We start from the raw sequence: 25,022 nt of genomic DNA, 5'->3' as shown, positions 1-25,022 counted from the left end.
GCTTCGTGGTGATACTAGACATTATGGTAAGCGTTAAGCATAAAATTGAGGCACTTGTCAACATCTGCAAGTCTGCACTTGCGCACTAAGAGCAAACACTTGGCTGTCATGGGGTGGGATTTGAACCCACGCCTCCAGGAAAGATCATGCAGCTATCCTCAAATACGCAGGTGTGAAAAAAAAATGCAAAGCGCAAAGAAAAAATGGTGACATTAAGAGTCCAATTCTTGGGATGAAGTATAAAGACTGGATCAGTTTGTCACTTACTGGTGGTGATCTTCCACGATCTGATTGAGTATTTCGCATTCAAAGGTTGAACGGAGGAAAGCTTGAAGGACTTTTTCTACCTTTCTTCAAGTTGCTGGTTTAGAAGCAGGATTTTGACATCAGCCTAGTATGTGTATAAATGTTTCTTCAGATATATCCTATCAGAACCCTGAAAAAGAAACCTGAGTGGTTTCCAAAGCTTGCAGCAACATCAATTGACCATTCAAAGGAATCTTATCTGCAAGGTTAATTAGCTTCTCTCCCCGAGAACAAGCATATTATGTTCTACTGGCTAACGGGGTTCCAATGTTCCTTTTGAGCATCAGCCTAGAAGTTAGGCACCAGTGAGAATGAAACTCACACCCCGTGGTTTAACCAGACCAGTGGCCTATGAAGCAGGAAGAAAAGGGATTGGCGTGGTGTTTTTTTCCCCTTTCTGATGGAGGGTTTCTTGTTCCTCAAACTGCTTTCAAAGTTGACTTCGGGAGCCCTGAGAAAAATGGCCTTGCTTAATATTTAAGGAAAAGCTAGCCTCCTTTCTGATGGAGGGTTTCTTGTTCCTCAAACTGCTTTCAAAGTTGACTTCGGGGGGACTTCGAGCCCTGAGAAAAATGGCCTTGCTTAATATTTAAGGAAAAGCTAGCCTGTCAGAAGTGGGATTCGAACCCACGCCTCCAGAGGAGACTGCGACCTGAACGCAGCGCCTTAGACCGCTCGGCCATCCTGACTCTCATGTGGCAGTATGCTTTGGCGCTTCGTGGTGATACTAGACATCATGGTAAGCGTTAAGCATAAAATTGAGGCACTTGTCAACATCTGCAAGTCTGTACTTGCGCAGAACAGAGCAACTTTGCCGCTCCTCACACAGACCCCCGCTGGAATCCCAATCCGTGACGCGTAAGAGCAAACACTTGGCTGTCATGGGGTGGGATTTGAACCCACGCCTCCAGGAAAGATCATGCAGCTATCCTCAAATACGCAGGTGTGAAAAAAAAATGCAAAGCGCAAAGAAAAAATGGTGACATTAAGAGTCCAATTCTTGGGATGAAGTATAAAGACTGGATCAGTTTGTCACTTACTGGTGGTGATCTTCCACGATCTGATTGAGTATTTCGCATTCAAAGGTTGAACGGAGGAAAGCTTGAAGGACTTTTTCTACCTTTCTTCAAGTTGCTGGTTTAGAAGCAGGATTTTGACATCAGCCTAGTATGTGTATAAATGTTTCTTCAGATATATCCTATCAGAACCCTGAAAAAGAAACCTGCGTGGTTTCCAAAGCTTGCAGCAACATCAATTGACCATTCAAAGGAATCTTATCTGCAAGGTTAATTAGCTTCTCTCCCCGAGAACAAGCATATTATGTTCTACTGGCTAACGGGGTTCCAATGTTCCTTTTGAGCATCAGCCTAGAAGTTAGGCACCAGTGAGAATGAAACTCACACCCTGTGGTTTAACCAGACCAGTGGCCTATGAAGCAGGAAGAAAAGGGATTGGCGTGGTGTTTTTTTCCCCTTTCTGATGGAGGGTTTCTTGTTCCTCAAACTGCTTTCAAAGTTGACTTCGGGAGCCCTGAGAAAAATGGCCTTGCTTAATATTTAAGGAAAAGCTAGCCTGTCAGAAGTGGGATTCGAACCCACGCCTCCAGAGGAGACTGCGACCTGAACGCAGCGCCTTAGACCGCTCGGCCATCCTGACTCTCATGTGGCAGTATGCTTTGGCGCTTCGTGGTGATACTAGACATCATGGTAAGCGTTAAGCATAAAATTGAGGCACTTGTCAACATCTGCAAGTCTGTACTTGCGCAGAACAGAGCAACTTTGCCGCTCCTCACACAGACCCCCGCTGGAATCCCAATCCGTGACGCGTAAGAGCAAACACTTGGCTGTCATGGGGTGGGATTTGAACCCACGCCTCCAGGAAAGATCATGCAGCTATCCTCAAATACGCAGGTGTGAAAAAAAAATGCAAAGCGCAAAGAAAAAATGGTGACATTAAGAGTCCAATTCTTGGGATGAAGTATAAAGACTGGATCAGTTTGTCACTTACTGGTGGTGATCTTCCACGATCTGATTGAGTATTTCGCATTCAAAGGTTGAACGGAGGAAAGCTTGAAGGACTTTTTCTACCTTTCTTCAAGTTGCTGGTTTAGAAGCAGGATTTTGACATCAGCCTAGTATGTGTATAAATGTTTCTTCAGATATATCCTATCAGAACCCTGAAAAAGAAACCTGAGTGGTTTCCAAAGCTTGCAGCAACATCAATTGACCATTCAAAGGAATCTTATCTGCAAGGTTAATTAGCTTCTCTCCCCGAGAACAAGCATATTATGTTCTACTGGCTAACGGGGTTCCAATGTTCCTTTTGAGCATCAGCCTAGAAGTTAGGCACCAGTGAGAATGAAACTCACACCCCGTGGTTTAACCAGACCAGTGGCCTATGAAGCAGGAAGAAAAGGGATTGGCGTGGTGTTTTTTTCCCCTTTCTGATGGAGGGTTTCTTGTTCCTCAAACTGCTTTCAAAGTTGACTTCGGGAGCCCTGAGAAAAATGGCCTTGCTTAATATTTAAGGAAAAGCTAGCCTGTCAGAAGTGGGATTCGAACCCACGCCTCCAGAGGAGACTGCGACCTGAACGCAGCGCCTTAGACCGCTCGGCCATCCTGACTCTCATGTGGCAGTATGCTTTGGCGCTTCGTGGTGATACTAGACATCATGGTAAGCGTTAAGCATAAAATTGAGGCACTTGTCAACATCTGCAAGTCTGCACTTGCGCAGAACAGAGCAACTTTGCCGCTCCTCACACAGACCCCCGCTGGAATCCCAATCCGTGACGCGTAAGAGCAAACACTTGGCTGTCATGGGGTGGGATTTGAACCCACGCCTCCAGGAAAGATCATGCAGCTATCCTCAAATACGCAGGTGTGAAAAAAAAATGCAAAGCGCAAAGAAAAAATGGTGACATTAAGAGTCCAATTCTTGGGATGAAGTATAAAGACTGGATCAGTTTGTCACTTACTGGTGGTGATCTTCCACGATCTGATTGAGTATTTCGCATTCAAAGGTTGAACGGAGGAAAGCTTGAAGGACTTTTTCTACCTTTCTTCAAGTTGCTGGTTTAGAAGCAGGATTTTGACATCAGCCTAGTATGTGTATAAATGTTTCTTCAGATATATCCTATCAGAACCCTGAAAAAGAAACCTGAGTGGTTTCCAAAGCTTGCAGCAACATCAATTGACCATTCAAAGGAATCTTATCTGCAAGGTTAATTAGCTTCTCTCCCCGAGAACAAGCATATTATGTTCTACTGGCTAACGGGGTTCCAATGTTCCTTTTGAGCATCAGCCTAGAAGTTAGGCACCAGTGAGAATGAAACTCACACCCCGTGGTTTAACCAGACCAGTGGCCTATGAAGCAGGAAGAAAAGGGATTGGCGTGGTGTTTTTTTCCCCTTTCTGATGGAGGGTTTCTTGTTCCTCAAACTGCTTTCAAAGTTGACTTCGGGAGCTAGCCTGTCAGAAGTGGGATTCGAACCCACGCCTCCAGAGGAGACTGCGACCTGAACGCAGCGCCTTAGACCGCTCGGCCATCCTGACTCTCATGTGGCAGTATGCTTTGGCGCTTCGTGGTGATACTAGACATCATGGTAAGCGTTAAGCATAAAATTGAGGCACTTGTCAACATCTGCAAGTCTGTACTTGCGCAGAACAGAGCAACTTTGCCGCTCCTCACACAGACCCCCGCTGGAATCCCAATCCGTGACGCGTAAGAGCAAACACTTGGCTGTCATGGGGTGGGATTTGAACCCACGCCTCCAGGAAAGATCATGCAGCTATCCTCAAATACGCAGGTGTGAAAAAAAAATGCAAAGCGCAAAGAAAAAATGGTGACATTAAGAGTCCAATTCTTGGGATGAAGTATAAAGACTGGATCAGTTTGTCACTTACTGGTGGTGATCTTCCACGATCTGATTGAGTATTTCGCATTCAAAGGTTGAACGGAGGAAAGCTTGAAGGACTTTTTCTACCTTTCTTCAAGTTGCTGGTTTAGAAGCAGGATTTTGACATCAGCCTAGTATGTGTATAAATGTTTCTTCAGATATATCCTATCAGAACCCTGAAAAAGAAACCTGAGTGGTTTCCAAAGCTTGCAGCAACATCAATTGACCATTCAAAGGAATCTTATCTGCAAGGTTAATTAGCTTCTCTCCCCGAGAACAAGCATATTATGTTCTACTGGCTAACGGGGTTCCAATGTTCCTTTTGAGCATCAGCCTAGAAGTTAGGCACCAGTGAGAATGAAACTCACACCCCGTGGTTTAACCAGACCAGAGGCCTATGAAGCAGGAAGAAAAGGGATTGGCGTGGTGTTTTTTTTCCCCTTTCTGATGGAGGGTTTCTTGTTCCTCAAACTGCTTTCAAAGTTGACTTCGGGAGCCCTGAGAAAAATGGCCTTGCTTAATATTTAAGGAAAAGCTAGCCTGTCAGAAGTGGGATTCGAACCCACGCCTCCAAAGGAGACTGCGACATGAACGCAGCGCCTTAGACCGCTCGGCCATCCTGACTCTCATGTGGCAGTATGCTTTGGCGCTTCGTGGTGATACTAGACATTATGGTAAGCGTTAAGCATAAAATTGAGGCACTTGTCAACATCTGCAAGTCTGCACTTGCGCACTAAGAGCAAACACTTGGCTGTCATGGGGTGGGATTTGAACCCACGCCTCCAGGAAAGATCATGCAGCTATCCTCAAATACGCAGGTGTGAAAAAAAAATGCAAAGCGCAAAGAAAAAATGGTGACATTAAGAGTCCAATTCTTGGGATGAAGTATAAAGACTGGATCAGTTTGTCACTTACTGGTGGTGATCTTCCACGATCTGATTGAGTATTTCGCATTCAAAGGTTGAACGGAGGAAAGCTTGAAGGACTTTTTCTACCTTTCTTCAAGTTGCTGGTTTAGAAGCAGGATTTTGACATCAGCCTAGTATGTGTATAAATGTTTCTTCAGATATATCCTATCAGAACCCTGAAAAAGAAACCTGAGTGGTTTCCAAAGCTTGCAGCAACATCAATTGACCATTCAAAGGAATCTTATCTGCAAGGTTAATTAGCTTCTCTCCCCGAGAACAAGCATATTATGTTCTACTGGCTAACGGGGTTCCAATGTTCCTTTTGAGCATCAGCCTAGAAGTTAGGCACCAGTGAGAATGAAACTCACACCCCGTGGTTTAACCAGACCAGTGGCCTATGAAGCAGGAAGAAAAGGGATTGGCGTGGTGTTTTTTTCCCCTTTCTGATGGAGGGTTTCTTGTTCCTCAAACTGCTTTCAAAGTTGACTTCGGGAGCCCTGAGAAAAATGGCCTTGCTTAATATTTAAGGAAAAGCTAGCCTCCTTTCTGATGGAGGGTTTCTTGTTCCTCAAACTGCTTTCAAAGTTGACTTCGGGAGCCCTGAGAAAAATGGCCTTGCTTAATATTTAAGGAAAAGCTAGCCTCCTTTCTGATGGAGGGTTTCTTGTTCCTCAAACTGCTTTCAAAGTTGACTTCGGGGGGACTTCGAGCCCTGAGAAAAATGGCCTTGCTTAATATTTAAGGAAAAGCTAGCCTGTCAGAAGTGGGATTCGAACCCACGCCTCCAGAGGAGACTGCGACCTGAACGCAGCGCCTTAGACCGCTCGGCCATCCTGACTCTCATGTGGCAGTATGCTTTGGCGCTTCGTGGTGATACTAGACATCATGGTAAGCGTTAAGCATAAAATTGAGGCACTTGTCAACATCTGCAAGTCTGTACTTGCGCAGAACAGAGCAACTTTGCCGCTCCTCACACAGACCCCCGCTGGAATCCCAATCCGTGACGCGTAAGAGCAAACACTTGGCTGTCATGGGGTGGGATTTGAACCCACGCCTCCAGGAAAGATCATGCAGCTATCCTCAAATACGCAGGTGTGAAAAAAAAATGCAAAGCGCAAAGAAAAAATGGTGACATTAAGAGTCCAATTCTTGGGATGAAGTATAAAGACTGGATCAGTTTGTCACTTACTGGTGGTGATCTTCCACGATCTGATTGAGTATTTCGCATTCAAAGGTTGAACGGAGGAAAGCTTGAAGGACTTTTTCTACCTTTCTTCAAGTTGCTGGTTTAGAAGCAGGATTTTGACATCAGCCTAGTATGTGTATAAATGTTTCTTCAGATATATCCTATCAGAACCCTGAAAAAGAAACCTGCGTGGTTTCCAAAGCTTGCAGCAACATCAATTGACCATTCAAAGGAATCTTATCTGCAAGGTTAATTAGCTTCTCTCCCCGAGAACAAGCATATTATGTTCTACTGGCTAACGGGGTTCCAATGTTCCTTTTGAGCATCAGCCTAGAAGTTAGGCACCAGTGAGAATGAAACTCACACCCTGTGGTTTAACCAGACCAGTGGCCTATGAAGCAGGAAGAAAAGGGATTGGCGTGGTGTTTTTTTCCCCTTTCTGATGGAGGGTTTCTTGTTCCTCAAACTGCTTTCAAAGTTGACTTCGGGAGCCCTGAGAAAAATGGCCTTGCTTAATATTTAAGGAAAAGCTAGCCTGTCAGAAGTGGGATTCGAACCCACGCCTCCAGAGGAGACTGCGACCTGAACGCAGCGCCTTAGACCGCTCGGCCATCCTGACTCTCATGTGGCAGTATGCTTTGGCGCTTCGTGGTGATACTAGACATCATGGTAAGCGTTAAGCATAAAATTGAGGCACTTGTCAACATCTGCAAGTCTGTACTTGCGCAGAACAGAGCAACTTTGCCGCTCCTCACACAGACCCCCGCTGGAATCCCAATCCGTGACGCGTAAGAGCAAACACTTGGCTGTCATGGGGTGGGATTTGAACCCACGCCTCCAGGAAAGATCATGCAGCTATCCTCAAATACGCAGGTGTGAAAAAAAAATGCAAAGCGCAAAGAAAAAATGGTGACATTAAGAGTCCAATTCTTGGGATGAAGTATAAAGACTGGATCAGTTTGTCACTTACTGGTGGTGATCTTCCACGATCTGATTGAGTATTTCGCATTCAAAGGTTGAACGGAGGAAAGCTTGAAGGACTTTTTCTACCTTTCTTCAAGTTGCTGGTTTAGAAGCAGGATTTTGACATCAGCCTAGTATGTGTATAAATGTTTCTTCAGATATATCCTATCAGAACCCTGAAAAAGAAACCTGAGTGGTTTCCAAAGCTTGCAGCAACATCAATTGACCATTCAAAGGAATCTTATCTGCAAGGTTAATTAGCTTCTCTCCCCGAGAACAAGCATATTATGTTCTACTGGCTAACGGGGTTCCAATGTTCCTTTTGAGCATCAGCCTAGAAGTTAGGCACCAGTGAGAATGAAACTCACACCCCGTGGTTTAACCAGACCAGTGGCCTATGAAGCAGGAAGAAAAGGGATTGGCGTGGTGTTTTTTTCCCCTTTCTGATGGAGGGTTTCTTGTTCCTCAAACTGCTTTCAAAGTTGACTTCGGGAGCCCTGAGAAAAATGGCCTTGCTTAATATTTAAGGAAAAGCTAGCCTGTCAGAAGTGGGATTCGAACCCACGCCTCCAGAGGAGACTGCAACCTGAACGCAGCGCCTTAGACCGCTCGGCCATCCTGACTCTCATGTGGCAGTATGCTTTGGCGCTTCGTGGTGATACTAGACATCATGGTAAGCGTTAAGCATAAAATTGAGGCACTTGTCAACATCTGCAAGTCTGCACTTGCGCAGAACAGAGCAACTTTGCCGCTCCTCACACAGACCCCCGCTGGAATCCCAATCCGTGACGCGTAAGAGCAAACACTTGGCTGTCATGGGGTGGGATTTGAACCCACGCCTCCAGGAAAGATCATGCAGCTATCCTCAAATACGCAGGTGTGAAAAAAAAATGCAAAGCGCAAAGAAAAAATGGTGACATTAAGAGTCCAATTCTTGGGATGAAGTATAAAGACTGGATCAGTTTGTCACTTACTGGTGGTGATCTTCCACGATCTGATTGAGTATTTCGCATTCAAAGGTTGAACGGAGGAAAGCTTGAAGGACTTTTTCTACCTTTCTTCAAGTTGCTGGTTTAGAAGCAGGATTTTGACATCAGCCTAGTATGTGTATAAATGTTTCTTCAGATATATCCTATCAGAACCCTGAAAAAGAAACCTGAGTGGTTTCCAAAGCTTGCAGCAACATCAATTGACCATTCAAAGGAATCTTATCTGCAAGGTTAATTAGCTTCTCTCCCCGAGAACAAGCATATTATGTTCTACTGGCTAACGGGGTTCCAATGTTCCTTTTGAGCATCAGCCTAGAAGTTAGGCACCAGTGAGAATGAAACTCACACCCCGTGGTTTAACCAGACCAGTGGCCTATGAAGCAGGAAGAAAAGGGATTGGCGTGGTGTTTTTTTCCCCTTTCTGATGGAGGGTTTCTTGTTCCTCAAACTGCTTTCAAAGTTGACTTCGGGAGCTAGCCTGTCAGAAGTGGGATTCGAACCCACGCCTCCAGAGGAGACTGCGACCTGAACGCAGCGCCTTAGACCGCTCGGCCATCCTGACTCTCATGTGGCAGTATGCTTTGGCGCTTCGTGGTGATACTAGACATCATGGTAAGCGTTAAGCATAAAATTGAGGCACTTGTCAACATCTGCAAGTCTGTACTTGCGCAGAACAGAGCAACTTTGCCGCTCCTCACACAGACCCCCGCTGGAATCCCAATCCGTGACGCGTAAGAGCAAACACTTGGCTGTCATGGGGTGGGATTTGAACCCACGCCTCCAGGAAAGATCATGCAGCTATCCTCAAATACGCAGGTGTGAAAAAAAAATGCAAAGCGCAAAGAAAAAATGGTGACATTAAGAGTCCAATTCTTGGGATGAAGTATAAAGACTGGATCAGTTTGTCACTTACTGGTGGTGATCTTCCACGATCTGATTGAGTATTTCGCATTCAAAGGTTGAACGGAGGAAAGCTTGAAGGACTTTTTCTACCTTTCTTCAAGTTGCTGGTTTAGAAGCAGGATTTTGACATCAGCCTAGTATGTGTATAAATGTTTCTTCAGATATATCCTATCAGAACCCTGAAAAAGAAACCTGCGTGGTTTCCAAAGCTTGCAGCAACATCAATTGACCATTCAAAGGAATCTTATCTGCAAGGTTAATTAGCTTCTCTCCCCGAGAACAAGCATATTATGTTCTACTGGCTAACGGGGTTCCAATGTTCCTTTTGAGCATCAGCCTAGAAGTTAGGCACCAGTGAGAATGAAACTCACACCCTGTGGTTTAACCAGACCAGTGGCCTATGAAGCAGGAAGAAAAGGGATTGGCGTGGTGTTTTTTTCCCCTTTCTGATGGAGGGTTTCTTGTTCCTCAAACTGCTTTCAAAGTTGACTTCGGGAGCCCTGAGAAAAATGGCCTTGCTTAATATTTAAGGAAAAGCTAGCCTCCTTTCTGATGGAGGGTTTCTTGTTCCTCAAACTGCTTTCAAAGTTGACTTCGGGAGCCCTGAGAAAAATGGCCTTGCTTAATATTTAAGGAAAAGCTAGCCTCCTTTCTGATGGAGGGTTTCTTGTTCCTCAAACTGCTTTCAAAGTTGACTTCGGGGGGACTTCGAGCCCTGAGAAAAATGGCCTTGCTTAATATTTAAGGAAAAGCTAGCCTGTCAGAAGTGGGATTCGAACCCACGCCTCCAGAGGAGACTGCGACCTGAACGCAGCGCCTTAGACCGCTCGGCCATCCTGACTCTCATGTGGCAGTATGCTTTGGCGCTTCGTGGTGATACTAGACATCATGGTAAGCGTTAAGCATAAAATTGAGGCACTTGTCAACATCTGCAAGTCTGTACTTGCGCAGAACAGAGCAACTTTGCCGCTCCTCACACAGACCCCCGCTGGAATCCCAATCCGTGACGCGTAAGAGCAAACACTTGGCTGTCATGGGGTGGGATTTGAACCCACGCCTCCAGGAAAGATCATGCAGCTATCCTCAAATACGCAGGTGTGAAAAAAAAATGCAAAGCGCAAAGAAAAAATGGTGACATTAAGAGTCCAATTCTTGGGATGAAGTATAAAGACTGGATCAGTTTGTCACTTACTGGTGGTGATCTTCCACGATCTGATTGAGTATTTCGCATTCAAAGGTTGAACGGAGGAAAGCTTGAAGGACTTTTTCTACCTTTCTTCAAGTTGCTGGTTTAGAAGCAGGATTTTGACATCAGCCTAGTATGTGTATAAATGTTTCTTCAGATATATCCTATCAGAACCCTGAAAAAGAAACCTGCGTGGTTTCCAAAGCTTGCAGCAACATCAATTGACCATTCAAAGGAATCTTATCTGCAAGGTTAATTAGCTTCTCTCCCCGAGAACAAGCATATTATGTTCTACTGGCTAACGGGGTTCCAATGTTCCTTTTGAGCATCAGCCTAGAAGTTAGGCACCAGTGAGAATGAAACTCACACCCTGTGGTTTAACCAGACCAGTGGCCTATGAAGCAGGAAGAAAAGGGATTGGCGTGGTGTTTTTTTCCCCTTTCTGATGGAGGGTTTCTTGTTCCTCAAACTGCTTTCAAAGTTGACTTCGGGAGCCCTGAGAAAAATGGCCTTGCTTAATATTTAAGGAAAAGCTAGCCTGTCAGAAGTGGGATTCGAACCCACGCCTCCAGAGGAGACTGCGACCTGAACGCAGCGCCTTAGACCGCTCGGCCATCCTGACTCTCATGTGGCAGTATGCTTTGGCGCTTCGTGGTGATACTAGACATCATGGTAAGCGTTAAGCATAAAATTGAGGCACTTGTCAACATCTGCAAGTCTGTACTTGCGCAGAACAGAGCAACTTTGCCGCTCCTCACACAGACCCCCGCTGGAATCCCAATCCGTGACGCGTAAGAGCAAACACTTGGCTGTCATGGGGTGGGATTTGAACCCACGCCTCCAGGAAAGATCATGCAGCTATCCTCAAATACGCAGGTGTGAAAAAAAAATGCAAAGCGCAAAGAAAAAATGGTGACATTAAGAGTCCAATTCTTGGGATGAAGTATAAAGACTGGATCAGTTTGTCACTTACTGGTGGTGATCTTCCACGATCTGATTGAGTATTTCGCATTCAAAGGTTGAACGGAGGAAAGCTTGAAGGACTTTTTCTACCTTTCTTCAAGTTGCTGGTTTAGAAGCAGGATTTTGACATCAGCCTAGTATGTGTATAAATGTTTCTTCAGATATATCCTATCAGAACCCTGAAAAAGAAACCTGAGTGGTTTCCAAAGCTTGCAGCAACATCAATTGACCATTCAAAGGAATCTTATCTGCAAGGTTAATTAGCTTCTCTCCCCGAGAACAAGCATATTATGTTCTACTGGCTAACGGGGTTCCAATGTTCCTTTTGAGCATCAGCCTAGAAGTTAGGCACCAGTGAGAATGAAACTCACACCCCGTGGTTTAACCAGACCAGTGGCCTATGAAGCAGGAAGAAAAGGGATTGGCGTGGTGTTTTTTTCCCCTTTCTGATGGAGGGTTTCTTGTTCCTCAAACTGCTTTCAAAGTTGACTTCGGGAGCCCTGAGAAAAATGGCCTTGCTTAATATTTAAGGAAAAGCTAGCCTGTCAGAAGTGGGATTCGAACCCACGCCTCCAGAGGAGACTGCGACCTGAACGCAGCGCCTTAGACCGCTCGGCCATCCTGACTCTCATGTGGCAGTATGCTTTGGCGCTTCGTGGTGATACTAGACATCATGGTAAGCGTTAAGCATAAAATTGAGGCACTTGTCAACATCTGCAAGTCTGTACTTGCGCAGAACAGAGCAACTTTGCCGCTCCTCACACAGACCCCCGCTGGAATCCCAATCCGTGACGCGTAAGAGCAAACACTTGGCTGTCATGGGGTGGGATTTGAACCCACGCCTCCAGGAAAGATCATGCAGCTATCCTCAAATACGCAGGTGTGAAAAAAAAATGCAAAGCGCAAAGAAAAAATGGTGACATTAAGAGTCCAATTCTTGGGATGAAGTATAAAGACTGGATCAGTTTGTCACTTACTGGTGGTGATCTTCCACGATCTGATTGAGTATTTCGCATTCAAAGGTTGAACGGAGGAAAGCTTGAAGGACTTTTTCTACCTTTCTTCAAGTTGCTGGTTTAGAAGCAGGATTTTGACATCAGCCTAGTATGTGTATAAATGTTTCTTCAGATATATCCTATCAGAACCCTGAAAAAGAAACCTGAGTGGTTTCCAAAGCTTGCAGCAACATCAATTGACCATTCAAAGGAATCTTATCTGCAAGGTTAATTAGCTTCTCTCCCCGAGAACAAGCATATTATGTTCTACTGGCTAACGGGGTTCCAATGTTCCTTTTGAGCATCAGCCTAGAAGTTAGGCACCAGTGAGAATGAAACTCACACCCCGTGGTTTAACCAGACCAGTGGCCTATGAAGCAGGAAGAAAAGGGATTGGCGTGGTGTTTTTTTCCCCTTTCTGATGGAGGGTTTCTTGTTCCTCAAACTGCTTTCAAAGTTGACTTCGGGAGCCCTGAGAAAAATGGCCTTGCTTAATATTTAAGGAAAAGCTAGCCTCCTTTCTGATGGAGGGTTTCTTGTTCCTCAAACTGCTTTCAAAGTTGACTTCGGGAGCCCTGAGAAAAATGGCCTTGCTTAATATTTAAGGAAAAGCTAGCCTCCTTTCTGATGGAGGGTTTCTTGTTCCTCAAACTGCTTTCAAAGTTGACTTCGGGGGGACTTCGAGCCCTGAGAAAAATGGCCTTGCTTAATATTTAAGGAAAAGCTAGCCTGTCAGAAGTGGGATTCGAACCCACGCCTCCAGAGGAGACTGCGACCTGAACGCAGCGCCTTAGACCGCTCGGCCATCCTGACTCTCATGTGGCAGTATGCTTTGGCGCTTCGTGGTGATACTAGACATCATGGTAAGCGTTAAGCATAAAATTGAGGCACTTGTCAACATCTGCAAGTCTGCACTTGCGCAGAACAGAGCAACTTTGCCGCTCCTCACACAGACCCCCGCTGGAATCCCAATCCGTGACGCGTAAGAGCAAACACTTGGCTGTCATGGGGTGGGATTTGAACCCACGCCTCCAGGAAAGATCATGCAGCTATCCTCAAATACGCAGGTGTGAAAAAAAAATGCAAAGCGCAAAGAAAAAATGGTGACATTAAGAGTCCAATTCTTGGGATGAAGTATAAAGACTGGATCAGTTTGTCACTTACTGGTGGTGATCTTCCACGATCTGATTGAGTATTTCGCATTCAAAGGTTGAACGGAGGAAAGCTTGAAGGACTTTTTCTACCTTTCTTCAAGTTGCTGGTTTAGAAGCAGGATTTTGACATCAGCCTAGTATGTGTATAAATGTTTCTTCAGATATATCCTATCAGAACCCTGAAAAAGAAACCTGAGTGGTTTCCAAAGCTTGCAGCAACATCAATTGACCATTCAAAGGAATCTTATCTGCAAGGTTAATTAGCTTCTCTCCCCGAGAACAAGCATATTATGTTCTACTGGCTAACGGGGTTCCAATGTTCCTTTTGAGCATCAGCCTAGAAGTTAGGCACCAGTGAGAATGAAACTCACACCCCGTGGTTTAACCAGACCAGTGGCCTATGAAGCAGGAAGAAAAGGGATTGGCGTGGTGTTTTTTTCCCCTTTCTGATGGAGGGTTTCTTGTTCCTCAAACTGCTTTCAAAGTTGACTTCGGGAGCCCTGAGAAAAATGGCCTTGCTTAATATTTAAGGAAAAGCTAGCCTCCTTTCTGATGGAGGGTTTCTTGTTCCTCAAACTGCTTTCAAAGTTGACTTCGGGAGCCCTGAGAAAAATGGCCTTGCTTAATATTTAAGGAAAAGCTAGCCTCCTTTCTGATGGAGGGTTTCTTGTTCCTCAAACTGCTTTCAAAGTTGACTTCGGGGGGACTTCGAGCCCTGAGAAAAATGGCCTTGCTTAATATTTAAGGAAAAGCTAGCCTGTCAGAAGTGGGATTCGAACCCACGCCTCCAGAGGAGACTGCGACCTGAACGCAGCGCCTTAGACCGCTCGGCCATCCTGACTCTCATGTGGCAGTATGCTTTGGCGCTTCGTGGTGATACTAGACATCATGGTAAGCGTTAAGCATAAAATTGAGGCACTTGTCAACATCTGCAAGTCTGCACTTGCGCAGAACAGAGCAACTTTGCCGCTCCTCACACAGACCCCCGCTGGAATCCCAATCCGTGACGCGTAAGAGCAAACACTTGGCTGTCATGGGGTGGGATTTGAACCCACGCCTCCAGGAAAGATCATGCAGCTATCCTCAAATACGCAGGTGTGAAAAAAAAATGCAAAGCGCAAAGAAAAAATGGTGACATTAAGAGTCCAATTCTTGGGATGAAGTATAAAGACTGGATCAGTTTGTCACTTACTGGTGGTGATCTTCCACGATCTGATTGAGTATTTCGCATTCAAAGGTTGAACGGAGGAAAGCTTGAAGGACTTTTTCTACCTTTCTTCAAGTTGCTGGTTTAGAAGCAGGATTTTGACATCAGCCTAGTATGTGTATAAATGTTTCTTCAGATATATCCTATCAGAACCCTGAAAAAGAAACCTGCGTGGTTTCCAAAGCTTGCAGCAACATCAATTGACCATTCAAAGGAATCTTATCTGCAAGGTTAATTAGCTTCTCTCCCCGAGAACAAGCATATTATGTTCTACTGGCTAACGGGGTTCCAATGTTCCTTTTGAGCATCAGCCTAGAAGTTAGGCACCAGTGAGAATGAAACTCACACCCCGTGGTTTAACCAGACCAGTGGCCTATGAAGCAGGAAGAAAAGGGATTGGCGTGGTGTTTTTTTCCCCTTTCTGATGGAGGGTTTCTTGTTCCTCAAACTGCTTTCAAAGTTGACTTCGGGAGCCCTGAGAAAAATGGCCTTGCTTAATATTTAAGGAAAAGCTAGCCTCCTTTCTGATGGAGGGTTTCTTGTTCCTCAAACTGCTTTCAAAGTTGACTTCGGGAGCCCTGAGAAAAATGGCCTTGCTTAATATTTAAGGAAAAGCTAGCCTCCTTTCTGATGGAGGGTTTCTTGTTCCTCAAACTGCTTTCAAAGTTGACTTCGGGGGGACTTCGAGCCCTGAGAAAAATGGCCTTGCTTAATATTTAAGGAAAAGCTAGCCTGTCAGAAGTGGGATTCGAACCCACGCCTCCAGAGGAGACTGCGACCTGAACGCAGCGCCTTAGACCGCTCGGCCATCCTGACTCTCATGTGGCAGTATGCTTTGGCGCTTCGTGGTGATACTAGACATCATGGTAAGCGTTAAGCATAAAATTGAGGCACTTGTCAACATCTGCAAGTCTGCACTTGCGCAGAACAGAGCAACTTTGCCGCTCCTCACACAGACCCCCGCTGGAATCCCAATCCGTGACGCGTAAGAGCAAACACTTGGCTGTCATGGGGTGGGATTTGAACCCACGCCTCCAGGAAAGATCATGCAGCTATCCTCAAATACGCAGGTGTGAAAAAAAAATGCAAAGCGCAAAGAAAAAATGGTGACATTAAGAGTCCAATTCTTGGGATGAAGTATAAAGACTGGATCAGTTTGTCACTTACTGGTGGTGATCTTCCACGATCTGATTGAGTATTTCGCATTCAAAGGTTGAACGGAGGAAAGCTTGAAGGACTTTTTCTACCTTTCTTCAAGTTGCTGGTTTAGAAGCAGGATTTTGACATCAGCCTAGTATGTGTATAAATGTTTCTTCAGATATATCCTATCAGAACCCTGAAAAAGAAACCTGCGTGGTTTCCAAAGCTTGCAGCAACATCAATTGACCATTCAAAGGAATCTTATCTGCAAGGTTAATTAGCTTCTCTCCCCGAGAACAAGCATATTATGTTCTACTGGCTAACGGGGTTCCAATGTTCCTTTTGAGCATCAGCCTAGAAGTTAGGCACCAGTGAGAATGAAACTCACACCCCGTGGTTTAACCAGACCAGTGGCCTATGAAGCAGGAAGAAAAGGGATTGGCGTGGTGTTTTTTTCCCCTTTCTGATGGAGGGTTTCTTGTTCCTCAAACTGCTTTCAAAGTTGACTTCGGGAGCCCTGAGAAAAATGGCCTTGCTTAATATTTAAGGAAAAGCTAGCCTGTCAGAAGTGGGATTCGAACCCACGCCTCCAGAGGAGACTGCGACCTGAACGCAGCGCCTTAGACCGCTCGGCCATCCTGACTCTCATGTGGCAGTATGCTTTGGCGCTTCGTGGTGATACTAGACATCATGGTAAGCGTTAAGCATAAAATTGAGGCACTTGTCAACATCTGCAAGTCTGTACTTGCGCAGAACAGAGCAACTTTGCCGCTCCTCACACAGACCCCCGCTGGAATCCCAATCCGTGACGCGTAAGAGCAAACACTTGGCTGTCATGGGGTGGGATTTGAACCCACGCCTCCAGGAAAGATCATGCAGCTATCCTCAAATACGCAGGTGTGAAAAAAAAATGCAAAGCGCAAAGAAAAAATGGTGACATTAAGAGTCCAATTCTTGGGATGAAGTATAAAGACTGGATCAGTTTGTCACTTACTGGTGGTGATCTTCCACGATCTGATTGAGTATTTCGCATTCAAAGGTTGAACGGAGGAAAGCTTGAAGGACTTTTTCTACCTTTCTTCAAGTTGCTGGTTTAGAAGCAGGATTTTGACATCAGCCTAGTATGTGTATAAATGTTTCTTCAGATATATCCTATCAGAACCCTGAAAAAGAAACCTGAGTGGTTTCCAAAGCTTGCAGCAACATCAATTGACCATTCAAAGGAATCTTATCTGCAAGGTTAATTAGCTTCTCTCCCCGAGAACAAGCATATTATGTTCTACTGGCTAACGGGGTTCCAATGTTCCTTTTGAGCATCAGCCTAGAAGTTAGGCACCAGTGAGAATGAAACTCACACCCTGTGGTTTAACCAGACCAGTGGCCTATGAAGCAGGAAGAAAAGGGATTGGCGTGGTGTTTTTTTCCCCTTTCTGATGGAGGGTTTCTTGTTCCTCAAACTGCTTTCAAAGTTGACTTCGGGAGCCCTGAGAAAAATGGCCTTGCTTAATATTTAAGGAAAAGCTAGCCTGTCAGAAGTGGGATTCGAACCCACGCCTCCAGAGGAGACTGCGACCTGAACGCAGCGCTTTAGACCGCTCGGCCATCCTGACTCTCATGTGGCAGTATGCTTTGGCGCTTCGTGGTGATACTAGACATCATGGTAAGCGTTAAGCATAAAATTGAGGCACTTGTCAACATCTGCAAGTCTGTACTTGCGCAGAACAGAGCAACTTTGCCGCTCCTCACACAGACCCCCGCTGGAATCCCAATCCGTGACGCGTAAGAGCAAACACTTGGCTGTCATGGGGTGGGATTTGAACCCACGCCTCCAGGAAAGATCATGCAGCTATCCTCAAATACGCAGGTGTGAAAAAAAAATGCAAAGCGCAAAGAAAAAATGGTGACATTAAGAGTCCAATTCTTGGGATGAAGTATAAAGACTGGATCAGTTTGTCACTTACTGGTGGTGATCTTCCACGATCTGATTGAGTATTTCGCATTCAAAGGTTGAACGGAGGAAAGCTTGAAGGACTTTTTCTACCTTTCTTCAAGTTGCTGGTTTAGAAGCAGGATTTTGACATCAGCCTAGTATGTGTATAAATGTTTCTTCAGATATATCCTATCAGAACCCTGAAAAAGAAACCTGAGTGGTTTCCAATGCTTGCAGCAACATCAATTGACCATTCAAAGGAATCTTATCTGCAAGGTTAATTAGCTTCTCTCCCCGAGAACAAGCATATTATGTTCTACTGGCTAACGGGGTTCCAATGTTCCTTTTGAGCATCAGCCTAGAAGTTAGGCACCAGTGAGAATGAAACTCACACCCCGTGGTTTAACCAGACCAGTGGCCTATGAAGCAGGAAGAAAAGGGATTGGCGTGGTGTTTTTTTCCCCTTTCTGATGGAGGGTTTCTTGTTCCTCAAACTGCTTTCAAAGTTGACTTCGGGAGCCCTGAGAAAAATGGCCTTGCTTAATATTTAAGGAAAAGCTAGCCTGTCAGAACCCACGCCTCCAGAGGAGACTGCGACCTGAACGCAGCGCCTTAGACCGCTCGGCCATCCTGACTCTCATGTGGCAGTATGCTTTGGCGCTTCGTGGTGATACTAGACATCATGGTAAGCGTTAAGCATAAAATTGAGGCACTTGTCAACATCTGCAAGTCTGCACTTGCGCAGAACAGAGCAACTTTGCCGCTCCTCACACAGACCCCCGCTGGAATCCCAATCCGTGACGCGTAAGAGCAAACACTTGGCTGTCATGGGGTGGGATTTGAACCCACGCCTCCAGGAAAGATCATGCAGCTATCCTCAAATACGCAGGTGTGAAAAAAAAATGCAAAGCGCAAAGAAAAAATGGTGACATTAAGAGTCCAATTCTTGGGATGAAGTATAAAGACTGGATCAGTTTGTCACTTACTGGTGGTGATCTTCCACGATCTGATTGAGTATTTCGCATTCAAAGGTTGAACGGAGGAAAGCTTGAAGGACTTTTTCTACCTTTCTTCAAGTTGCTGGTTTAGAAGCACGATTTTGACATCAGCCTAGTATGTGTATAAATGTTTCTTCAGATATATCCTATCAGAACCCTGAAAAAGAAACCTGAGTGGTTTCCAAAGCTTGCAGCAACATCAATTGACCATTCAAAGGAATCTTATCTGCAAGGTTAATTAGCTTCTCTCCCCGAGAACAAGCATATTATGTTCTACTGGCTAACGGGGTTCCAATGTTCCTTTTGAGCATCAGCCTAGAAGTTAGGCACCAGTGAGAATGAAACTCACACCCCGTGGTTTAACCAGACCAGTGGCCTATGAAGCAGGAAGAAAAGGGATTGGCGTGGTGTTTTTTTCCCCTTTCTGATGGAGGGTTTCTTGTTCCTCAAACTGCTTTCAAAGTTGACTTCGGGAGCCCTGAGAAAAATGGCCTTGCTTAATATTTAAGGAAAAGCTAGCCTGTCAGAAGTGGGATTCGAACCCACGCCTCCAGAGGAGACTGCGACCTGAACGCAGCGCCTTAGACCGCTCGGCCATCCTGACTCTCATGTGGCAGTATGCTTTGGCGCTTCGTGGTGATACTAGACATCATGGTAAGCGTTAAGCATAAAATTGAGGCACTTGTCAACATCTGCAAGTCTGCACTTGCGCAGAACAGAGCAACTTTGCCGCTCCTCACACAGACCCCCGCTGGAATCCCAATCCGTGACGCGTAAGAGCAAACACTTGGCTGTCATGGGGTGGGATTTGAACCCACGCCTCCAGGAAAGATCATGCAGCTATCCTCAAATACGCAGGTGTGAAAAAAAAATGCAAAGCGCAAAGAAAAAATGGTGACATTAAGAGTCCAATTCTTGGGATGAAGTATAAAGACTGGATCAGTTTGTCACTTACTGGTGGTGATCTTCCACGATCTGATTGAGTATTTCGCATTCAAAGGTTGAACGGAGGAAAGCTTGAAGGACTTTTTCTACCTTTCTTCAAGTTGCTGGTTTAGAAGCAGGATTTTGACATCAGCCTAGTATGTGTATAAATGTTTCTTCAGATATATCCTATCAGAACCCTGAAAAAGAAACCTGAGTGGTTTCCAAAGCTTGCAGCAACATCAATTGACCATTCAAAGGAATCTTATCTGCAAGGTTAATTAGCTTCTCTCCCCGAGAACAAGCATATTATGTTCTACTGGCTAACGGGGTTCCAATGTTCCTTTTGAGCATCAGCCTAGAAGTTAGGCACCAGTGAGAATGAAACTCACACCCCGTGGTTTAACCAGACCAGTGGCCTATGAAGCAGGAAGAAAAGGGATTGGCGTGGTGTTTTTTTCCCCTTTCTGATGGAGGGTTTCTTGTTCCTCAAACTGCTTTCAAAGTTGACTTCGGGAGCTAGCCTGATTCGAACCCACGCCTCCAGAGGAGACTGCAACCTGAACGCAGCGCCTTAGACCGCTCGGCCATCCTGACTCTCATGTGGCAGTATGCTTTGGCGCTTCGTGGTGATACTAGACATCATGGTAAGCGTTAAGCATAAAATTGAGGCACTTGTCAACATCTGCAAGTCTGCACTTGCGCAGAACAGAGCAACTTTGCCGCTCCTCACACAGACCCCCGCTGGAATCCCAATCCGTGACGCGTAAGAGCAAACACTTGGCTGTCATGGGGTGGGATTTGAACCCACGCCTCCAGGAAAGATCATGCAGCTATCCTCAAATACGCAGGTGTGAAAAAAAAATGCAAAGCGCAAAGAAAAAATGGTGACATTAAGAGTCCAATTCTTGGGATGAAGTATAAAGACTGGATCAGTTTGTCACTTACTGGTGGTGATCTTCCACGATCTGATTGAGTATTTCGCATTCAAAGGTTGAACGGAGGAAAGCTTGAAGGACTTTTTCTACCTTTCTTCAAGTTGCTGGTTTAGAAGCAGGATTTTGACATCAGCCTAGTATGTGTATAAATGTTTCTTCAGATATATCCTATCAGAACCCTGAAAAAGAAACCTGAGTGGTTTCCAAAGCTTGCAGCAACATCAATTGACCATTCAAAGGAATCTTATCAGCAAGGTTAATTAGCTTCTCTCCCCGAGAACAAGCATATTATGTTCTACTGGCTAACGGGGTTCCAATGTTCCTTTTGAGCATCAGCCTAGAAGTTAGGCACCAGTGAGAATGAAACTCACACCCCGTGGTTTAACCAGACCAGAGGCCTATGAAGCAGGAAGAAAAGGGATTGGCGTGGTGTTTTTTTTCCCCTTTCTGATGGAGGGTTTCTTGTTCCTCTAACTGCTTTCAAAGTTGACTTCGGGAGCCCTGAGAAAAATGGCCTTGCTTAATATTTAAGGAAAAGCTAGCCTGTCAGAAGTGGGATTCGAACCCACGCCTCCAGAGGAGACTGCGACCTGAACGCAGCGCCTTAGACCGCTCGGCCATCCTGACTCTCATGTGGCAGTATGCTTTGGCGCTTCGTGGTGATACTAGACATTATGGTAAGCGTTAAGCATAAAATTGAGGCACTTGTCAACATCTGCAAGTCTGCACTTGCGCACTAAGAGCAAACACTTGGCTGTCATGGGGTGGGATTTGAACCCACGCCTCCAGGAAAGATCATGCAGCTATCCTCAAATATGCAGGTGTGAAAAAAAAATGCAAAGCGCAAAGAAAAAATGGTGACATTAAGAGTCCAATTCTTGGGATGAAGTATAAAGACTGGATCAGTTTGTCACTTACTGGTGGTGATCTTCCACGATCTGATTGAGTATTTCGCATTCAAAGGTTGAACGGAGGAAAGCTTGAAGGACTTTTTCTACCTTTCTTCAAGTTGCTGGTTTAGAAGCAGGATTTTGACATCAGCCTAGTATGTGTATAAATGTTTCTTCAGATATATCCTATCAGAACCCTGAAAAAGAAACCTGAGTGGTTTCCAAAGCTTGCAGCAACATCAATTGACCATTCAAAGGAATCTTATCTGCAAGGTTAATTAGCTTCTCTCCCCGAGAACAAGCATATTATGTTCTACTGGCTAACGGGGTTCCAATGTTCCTTTTGAGCATCAGCCTAGAAGTTAGGCACCAGTGAGAATGAAACTCACACCCCGTGGTTTAACCAGACCAGTGGCCTATGAAGCAGGAAGAAAAGGGATTGGCGTGGTGTTTTTTTCCCCTTTCTGATGGAGGGTTTCTTGTTCCTCAAACTGCTTTCAAAGTTGACTTCGGGAGCTAGCCTGTCAGAAGTGGGATTCGAACCCACGCCTCCAGAGGAGACTGCGACCTGAACGCAGCGCCTTAGACCGCTCGGCCATCCTGACTCTCATATGGCAGTATGCTTTGGCGCTTCGTGGTGATACTAGACATCATGGTAAGCGTTAAGCATAAAATTGAGGCACTTGTCAACATCTGCAAGTCTGTACTTGCGCAGAACAGAGCAACTTTGCCGCTCCTCACACAGACCCCCGCTGGAATCCCAATCCGTGACGCGTAAGAGCAAACACTTGGCTGTCATGGGGTGGGATTTGAACCCACGCCTCCAGGAAAGATCATGCAGCTATCCTCAAATACGCAGGTGTGAAAAAAAAATGCAAAGCGCAAAGAAAAAATGGTGACATTAAGAGTCCAATTCTTGGGATGAAGTATAAAGACTGGATCAGTTTGTCACTTACTGGTGGTGATCTTCCACGATCTGATTGAGTATTTCGCATTCAAAGGTTGAACGGAGGAAAGCTTGAAGGACTTTTTCTACCTTTCTTCAAGTTGCTGGTTTAGAAGCAGGATTTTGACATCAGCCTAGTATGTGTATAAATGTTTCTTCAGATATATCCTATCAGAACCCTGAAAAAGAAACCTGAGTGGTTTCCAAAGCTTGCAGCAACATCAATTGACCATTCAAAGGAATCTTATCTGCAAGGTTAATTAGCTTCTCTCCCCGAGAACAAGCATATTATGTTCTACTGGCGAACGGGGTTCCAATGTTCCTTTTGAGCATCAGCCTAGAAGTTAGGCACCAGTGAGAATGAAACTCACACCCCGTGGTTTAACCAGACCAGTGGCCTATGAAGCAGGAAGAAAAGGGATTGACGTGGTGTTTTTTTCCCCTTTCTGATGGAGGGTTTCTTGTTCCTCAAACTGCTTTCAAAGTTGACTTCGGGAGCCCTGAGAAAAATGGCCTTGCTTAATATTTAAGGAAAAGCTAGCCTGTCAGAAGTGGGATTCGAACCCACGCCTCCAGAGGAGACTGCGACCTGAACGCAGCGCCTTAGACCGCTCGGCCATCCTGACTCTCATGTGGCAGTATGCTTTGGCGCTTCGTGGTGATACTAGACATCATGGTAAGCGTTAAGCATAAAATTGAGGCACTTGTCAACATCTGCAAGTCTGCACTTGCGCAGAACAGAGCAACTTTGCCGCTCCTCACACAGACCCCCGCTGGAATCCCAATCCGTGACGCGTAAGAGCAAACACTTGGCTGTCATGGGGTGGGATTTGAACCCACGCCTCCAGGAAAGATCATGCAGCTATCCTCAAATACGCAGGTGTGAAAAAAAAATGCAAAGCGCAAAGAAAAAATGGTGACATTAAGAGTCCAATTCTTGGGATGAAGTATAAAGACTGGATCAGTTTGTCACTTACTGGTGGTGATCTTCCACGATCTGATTGAGTATTTCGCATTCAAAGGTTGAACGGAGGAAAGCTTGAAGGACTTTTTCTACCTTTCTTCAAGTTGCTGGTTTAGAAGCAGGATTTTGACATCAGCCTAGTATGTGTATAAATGTTTCTTCAGATATATCCTATCAGAACCCTGAAAAAGAAACCTGAGTGGTTTCCAAAGCTTGCAGCAACATCAATTGAGCATTCAAAGGAATCTTATCTGCAAGGTTAATTAGCTTCTCTCCCCGAGAACAAGCATATTATGTTCTACTGGCTAACGGGGTTCCAATGTTCCTTTTGAGCATCAGCCTAGAAGTTAGGCACCAGTGAGAATGAAACTCACACCCTGTGGTTTAACCAGACCAGTGGCCTATGAAGCAGGAAAAAAAAGGATTGGCGTGGTGTTTTTTTCCCCTTTCTGATGGAGGGTTTCTTGTTCCTCAAACTGCTTTCAAAGTTGACTTCGGGAGCCCTGAGAAAAATGGCCTTGCTTAATATTTAAGGAAAAGCTAGCCTGTCAGAAGTGGGATTCGAACCCACGCCTCCAGAGGAGACTGCGACCTGAACGCAGCGCCTTAGACCGCTCGGCCATCCTGACTCTCATGTGGCAGTATGCTTTGGCGCTTCGTGGTGATACTAGACATCATGGTAAGCGTTAAGCATAAAATTGAGGCACTTGTCAACATCTGCAAGTCTGTACTTGCGCAGAACAGAGCAACTTTGCCGCTCCTCACACAGACCCCCGCTGGAATCCCAATCCGTGACGCGTAAGAGCAAACACTTGGCTGTCATGGGGTGGGATTTGAACCCACGCCTCCAGGAAAGATCATGCAGCTATCCTCAAATACGCAGGTGTGAAAAAAAAATGCAAAGCGCAAAGAAAAAATGGTGACATTAAGAGTCCAATTCTTGGGATGAAGTATAAAGACTGGATCAGTTTGTCACTTACTGGTGGTGATCTTCCACGATCTGATTGAGTATTTCGCATTCAAAGGTTGAACGGAGGAAAGCTTGAAGGACTTTTTCTACCTTTCTTCAAGTTGCTGGTTTAGAAGCAGGATTTTGACATCAGCCTAGTATGTGTATAAATGTTTCTTCAGATATATCCTATCAGAACCCTGAAAAAGAAACCTGAGTGGTTTCCAAAGCTTGCAGCAACATCAATTGACCATTCAAAGGAATCTTATCTGCAAGGTTAATTAGCTTCTCTCCCCGAGAACAAGCATATTATGTTCTACTGGCTAACGGGGTTCCAATGTTCCTTTTGAGCATCAGCCTAGAAGTTAGGCACCAGTGAGAATGAAACTCACACCCCGTGGTTTAACCAGACCAGTGGCCTATGAAGCAGGAAGAAAAGGGATTGGCGTGGTGTTTTTTTCCCCTTTCTGATGGAGGGTTTCTTGTTCCTCAAACTGCTTTCAAAGTTGACTTCGGGAGCCCTGAGAAAAATGGCCTTGCTTAATATTTAAGGAAAAGCTAGCCTCCTTTCTGATGGAGGGTTTCTTGTTCCTCAAACTGCTTTCAAAGTTGACTTCGGGAGCCCTGAGAAAAATGGCCTTGCTTAATATTTAAGGAAAAGCTAGCCTCCTTTCTGATGGAGGGTTTC

At 45.2% G+C, this 25,022-nt stretch overlaps 21 non-coding genes across 21 annotated transcripts; all 21 read right to left on the bottom strand.

Annotated features, from left to right (window-relative positions):
• Positions 1–912: 912 nt before the first annotated feature.
• TRNAL-CAG (transfer RNA leucine (anticodon CAG)) lies at positions 913–995 on the bottom strand. Its single transcript has one exon. It is a non-coding gene; the product is annotated as a tRNA-Leu (tRNA).
• Positions 996–1,879: 884 nt separating this feature from the next.
• Positions 1,880–1,962, bottom strand: TRNAL-CAG (transfer RNA leucine (anticodon CAG)). The gene has a single exon. It is a non-coding gene; the product is annotated as a tRNA-Leu (tRNA).
• Positions 1,963–2,846: 884 nt separating this feature from the next.
• On the bottom strand, positions 2,847–2,929 carry TRNAL-CAG (transfer RNA leucine (anticodon CAG)). Its single transcript has one exon. It is a non-coding gene; the product is annotated as a tRNA-Leu (tRNA).
• An 845-nt stretch (positions 2,930–3,774) lies between these two features.
• TRNAL-CAG (transfer RNA leucine (anticodon CAG)) lies at positions 3,775–3,857 on the bottom strand. Its single transcript has one exon. It is a non-coding gene; the product is annotated as a tRNA-Leu (tRNA).
• A 2,007-nt stretch (positions 3,858–5,864) lies between these two features.
• TRNAL-CAG (transfer RNA leucine (anticodon CAG)) lies at positions 5,865–5,947 on the bottom strand. Its single transcript has one exon. It is a non-coding gene; the product is annotated as a tRNA-Leu (tRNA).
• Positions 5,948–6,831: 884 nt separating this feature from the next.
• TRNAL-CAG (transfer RNA leucine (anticodon CAG)) lies at positions 6,832–6,914 on the bottom strand. The gene has a single exon. It is a non-coding gene; the product is annotated as a tRNA-Leu (tRNA).
• An 884-nt stretch (positions 6,915–7,798) lies between these two features.
• On the bottom strand, positions 7,799–7,881 carry TRNAL-CAG (transfer RNA leucine (anticodon CAG)). Its single transcript has one exon. It is a non-coding gene; the product is annotated as a tRNA-Leu (tRNA).
• Positions 7,882–8,726: 845 nt separating this feature from the next.
• On the bottom strand, positions 8,727–8,809 carry TRNAL-CAG (transfer RNA leucine (anticodon CAG)). The gene has a single exon. It is a non-coding gene; the product is annotated as a tRNA-Leu (tRNA).
• A 1,099-nt stretch (positions 8,810–9,908) lies between these two features.
• Positions 9,909–9,991, bottom strand: TRNAL-CAG (transfer RNA leucine (anticodon CAG)). Its single transcript has one exon. It is a non-coding gene; the product is annotated as a tRNA-Leu (tRNA).
• An 884-nt stretch (positions 9,992–10,875) lies between these two features.
• Positions 10,876–10,958, bottom strand: TRNAL-CAG (transfer RNA leucine (anticodon CAG)). Its single transcript has one exon. It is a non-coding gene; the product is annotated as a tRNA-Leu (tRNA).
• Positions 10,959–11,842: 884 nt separating this feature from the next.
• TRNAL-CAG (transfer RNA leucine (anticodon CAG)) lies at positions 11,843–11,925 on the bottom strand. Its single transcript has one exon. It is a non-coding gene; the product is annotated as a tRNA-Leu (tRNA).
• Positions 11,926–13,024: 1,099 nt separating this feature from the next.
• TRNAL-CAG (transfer RNA leucine (anticodon CAG)) lies at positions 13,025–13,107 on the bottom strand. The gene has a single exon. It is a non-coding gene; the product is annotated as a tRNA-Leu (tRNA).
• A 1,099-nt stretch (positions 13,108–14,206) lies between these two features.
• On the bottom strand, positions 14,207–14,289 carry TRNAL-CAG (transfer RNA leucine (anticodon CAG)). The gene has a single exon. It is a non-coding gene; the product is annotated as a tRNA-Leu (tRNA).
• Positions 14,290–15,388: 1,099 nt separating this feature from the next.
• TRNAL-CAG (transfer RNA leucine (anticodon CAG)) lies at positions 15,389–15,471 on the bottom strand. Its single transcript has one exon. It is a non-coding gene; the product is annotated as a tRNA-Leu (tRNA).
• Positions 15,472–16,355: 884 nt separating this feature from the next.
• TRNAL-CAG (transfer RNA leucine (anticodon CAG)) lies at positions 16,356–16,438 on the bottom strand. The gene has a single exon. It is a non-coding gene; the product is annotated as a tRNA-Leu (tRNA).
• An 884-nt stretch (positions 16,439–17,322) lies between these two features.
• On the bottom strand, positions 17,323–17,405 carry TRNAL-CAG (transfer RNA leucine (anticodon CAG)). Its single transcript has one exon. It is a non-coding gene; the product is annotated as a tRNA-Leu (tRNA).
• Positions 17,406–19,244: 1,839 nt separating this feature from the next.
• Positions 19,245–19,327, bottom strand: TRNAL-CAG (transfer RNA leucine (anticodon CAG)). The gene has a single exon. It is a non-coding gene; the product is annotated as a tRNA-Leu (tRNA).
• Positions 19,328–21,129: 1,802 nt separating this feature from the next.
• Positions 21,130–21,212, bottom strand: TRNAL-CAG (transfer RNA leucine (anticodon CAG)). Its single transcript has one exon. It is a non-coding gene; the product is annotated as a tRNA-Leu (tRNA).
• A 785-nt stretch (positions 21,213–21,997) lies between these two features.
• On the bottom strand, positions 21,998–22,080 carry TRNAL-CAG (transfer RNA leucine (anticodon CAG)). The gene has a single exon. It is a non-coding gene; the product is annotated as a tRNA-Leu (tRNA).
• Positions 22,081–22,964: 884 nt separating this feature from the next.
• Positions 22,965–23,047, bottom strand: TRNAL-CAG (transfer RNA leucine (anticodon CAG)). Its single transcript has one exon. It is a non-coding gene; the product is annotated as a tRNA-Leu (tRNA).
• Positions 23,048–23,931: 884 nt separating this feature from the next.
• Positions 23,932–24,014, bottom strand: TRNAL-CAG (transfer RNA leucine (anticodon CAG)). Its single transcript has one exon. It is a non-coding gene; the product is annotated as a tRNA-Leu (tRNA).
• Positions 24,015–25,022: the final 1,008 nt, after the last annotated feature.

The sequence above is a fragment of the Eleutherodactylus coqui genome, chromosome 7 (assembly GCF_035609145.1).
Source record: "Eleutherodactylus coqui strain aEleCoq1 chromosome 7, aEleCoq1.hap1, whole genome shotgun sequence".
NCBI classification, from domain to species: domain Eukaryota; kingdom Metazoa; phylum Chordata; class Amphibia; order Anura; family Eleutherodactylidae; genus Eleutherodactylus; species Eleutherodactylus coqui.
The sequence above is the reverse complement of the archived record's forward strand: the minus strand, read 5'-3'. Positions and strand labels throughout refer to the sequence as shown.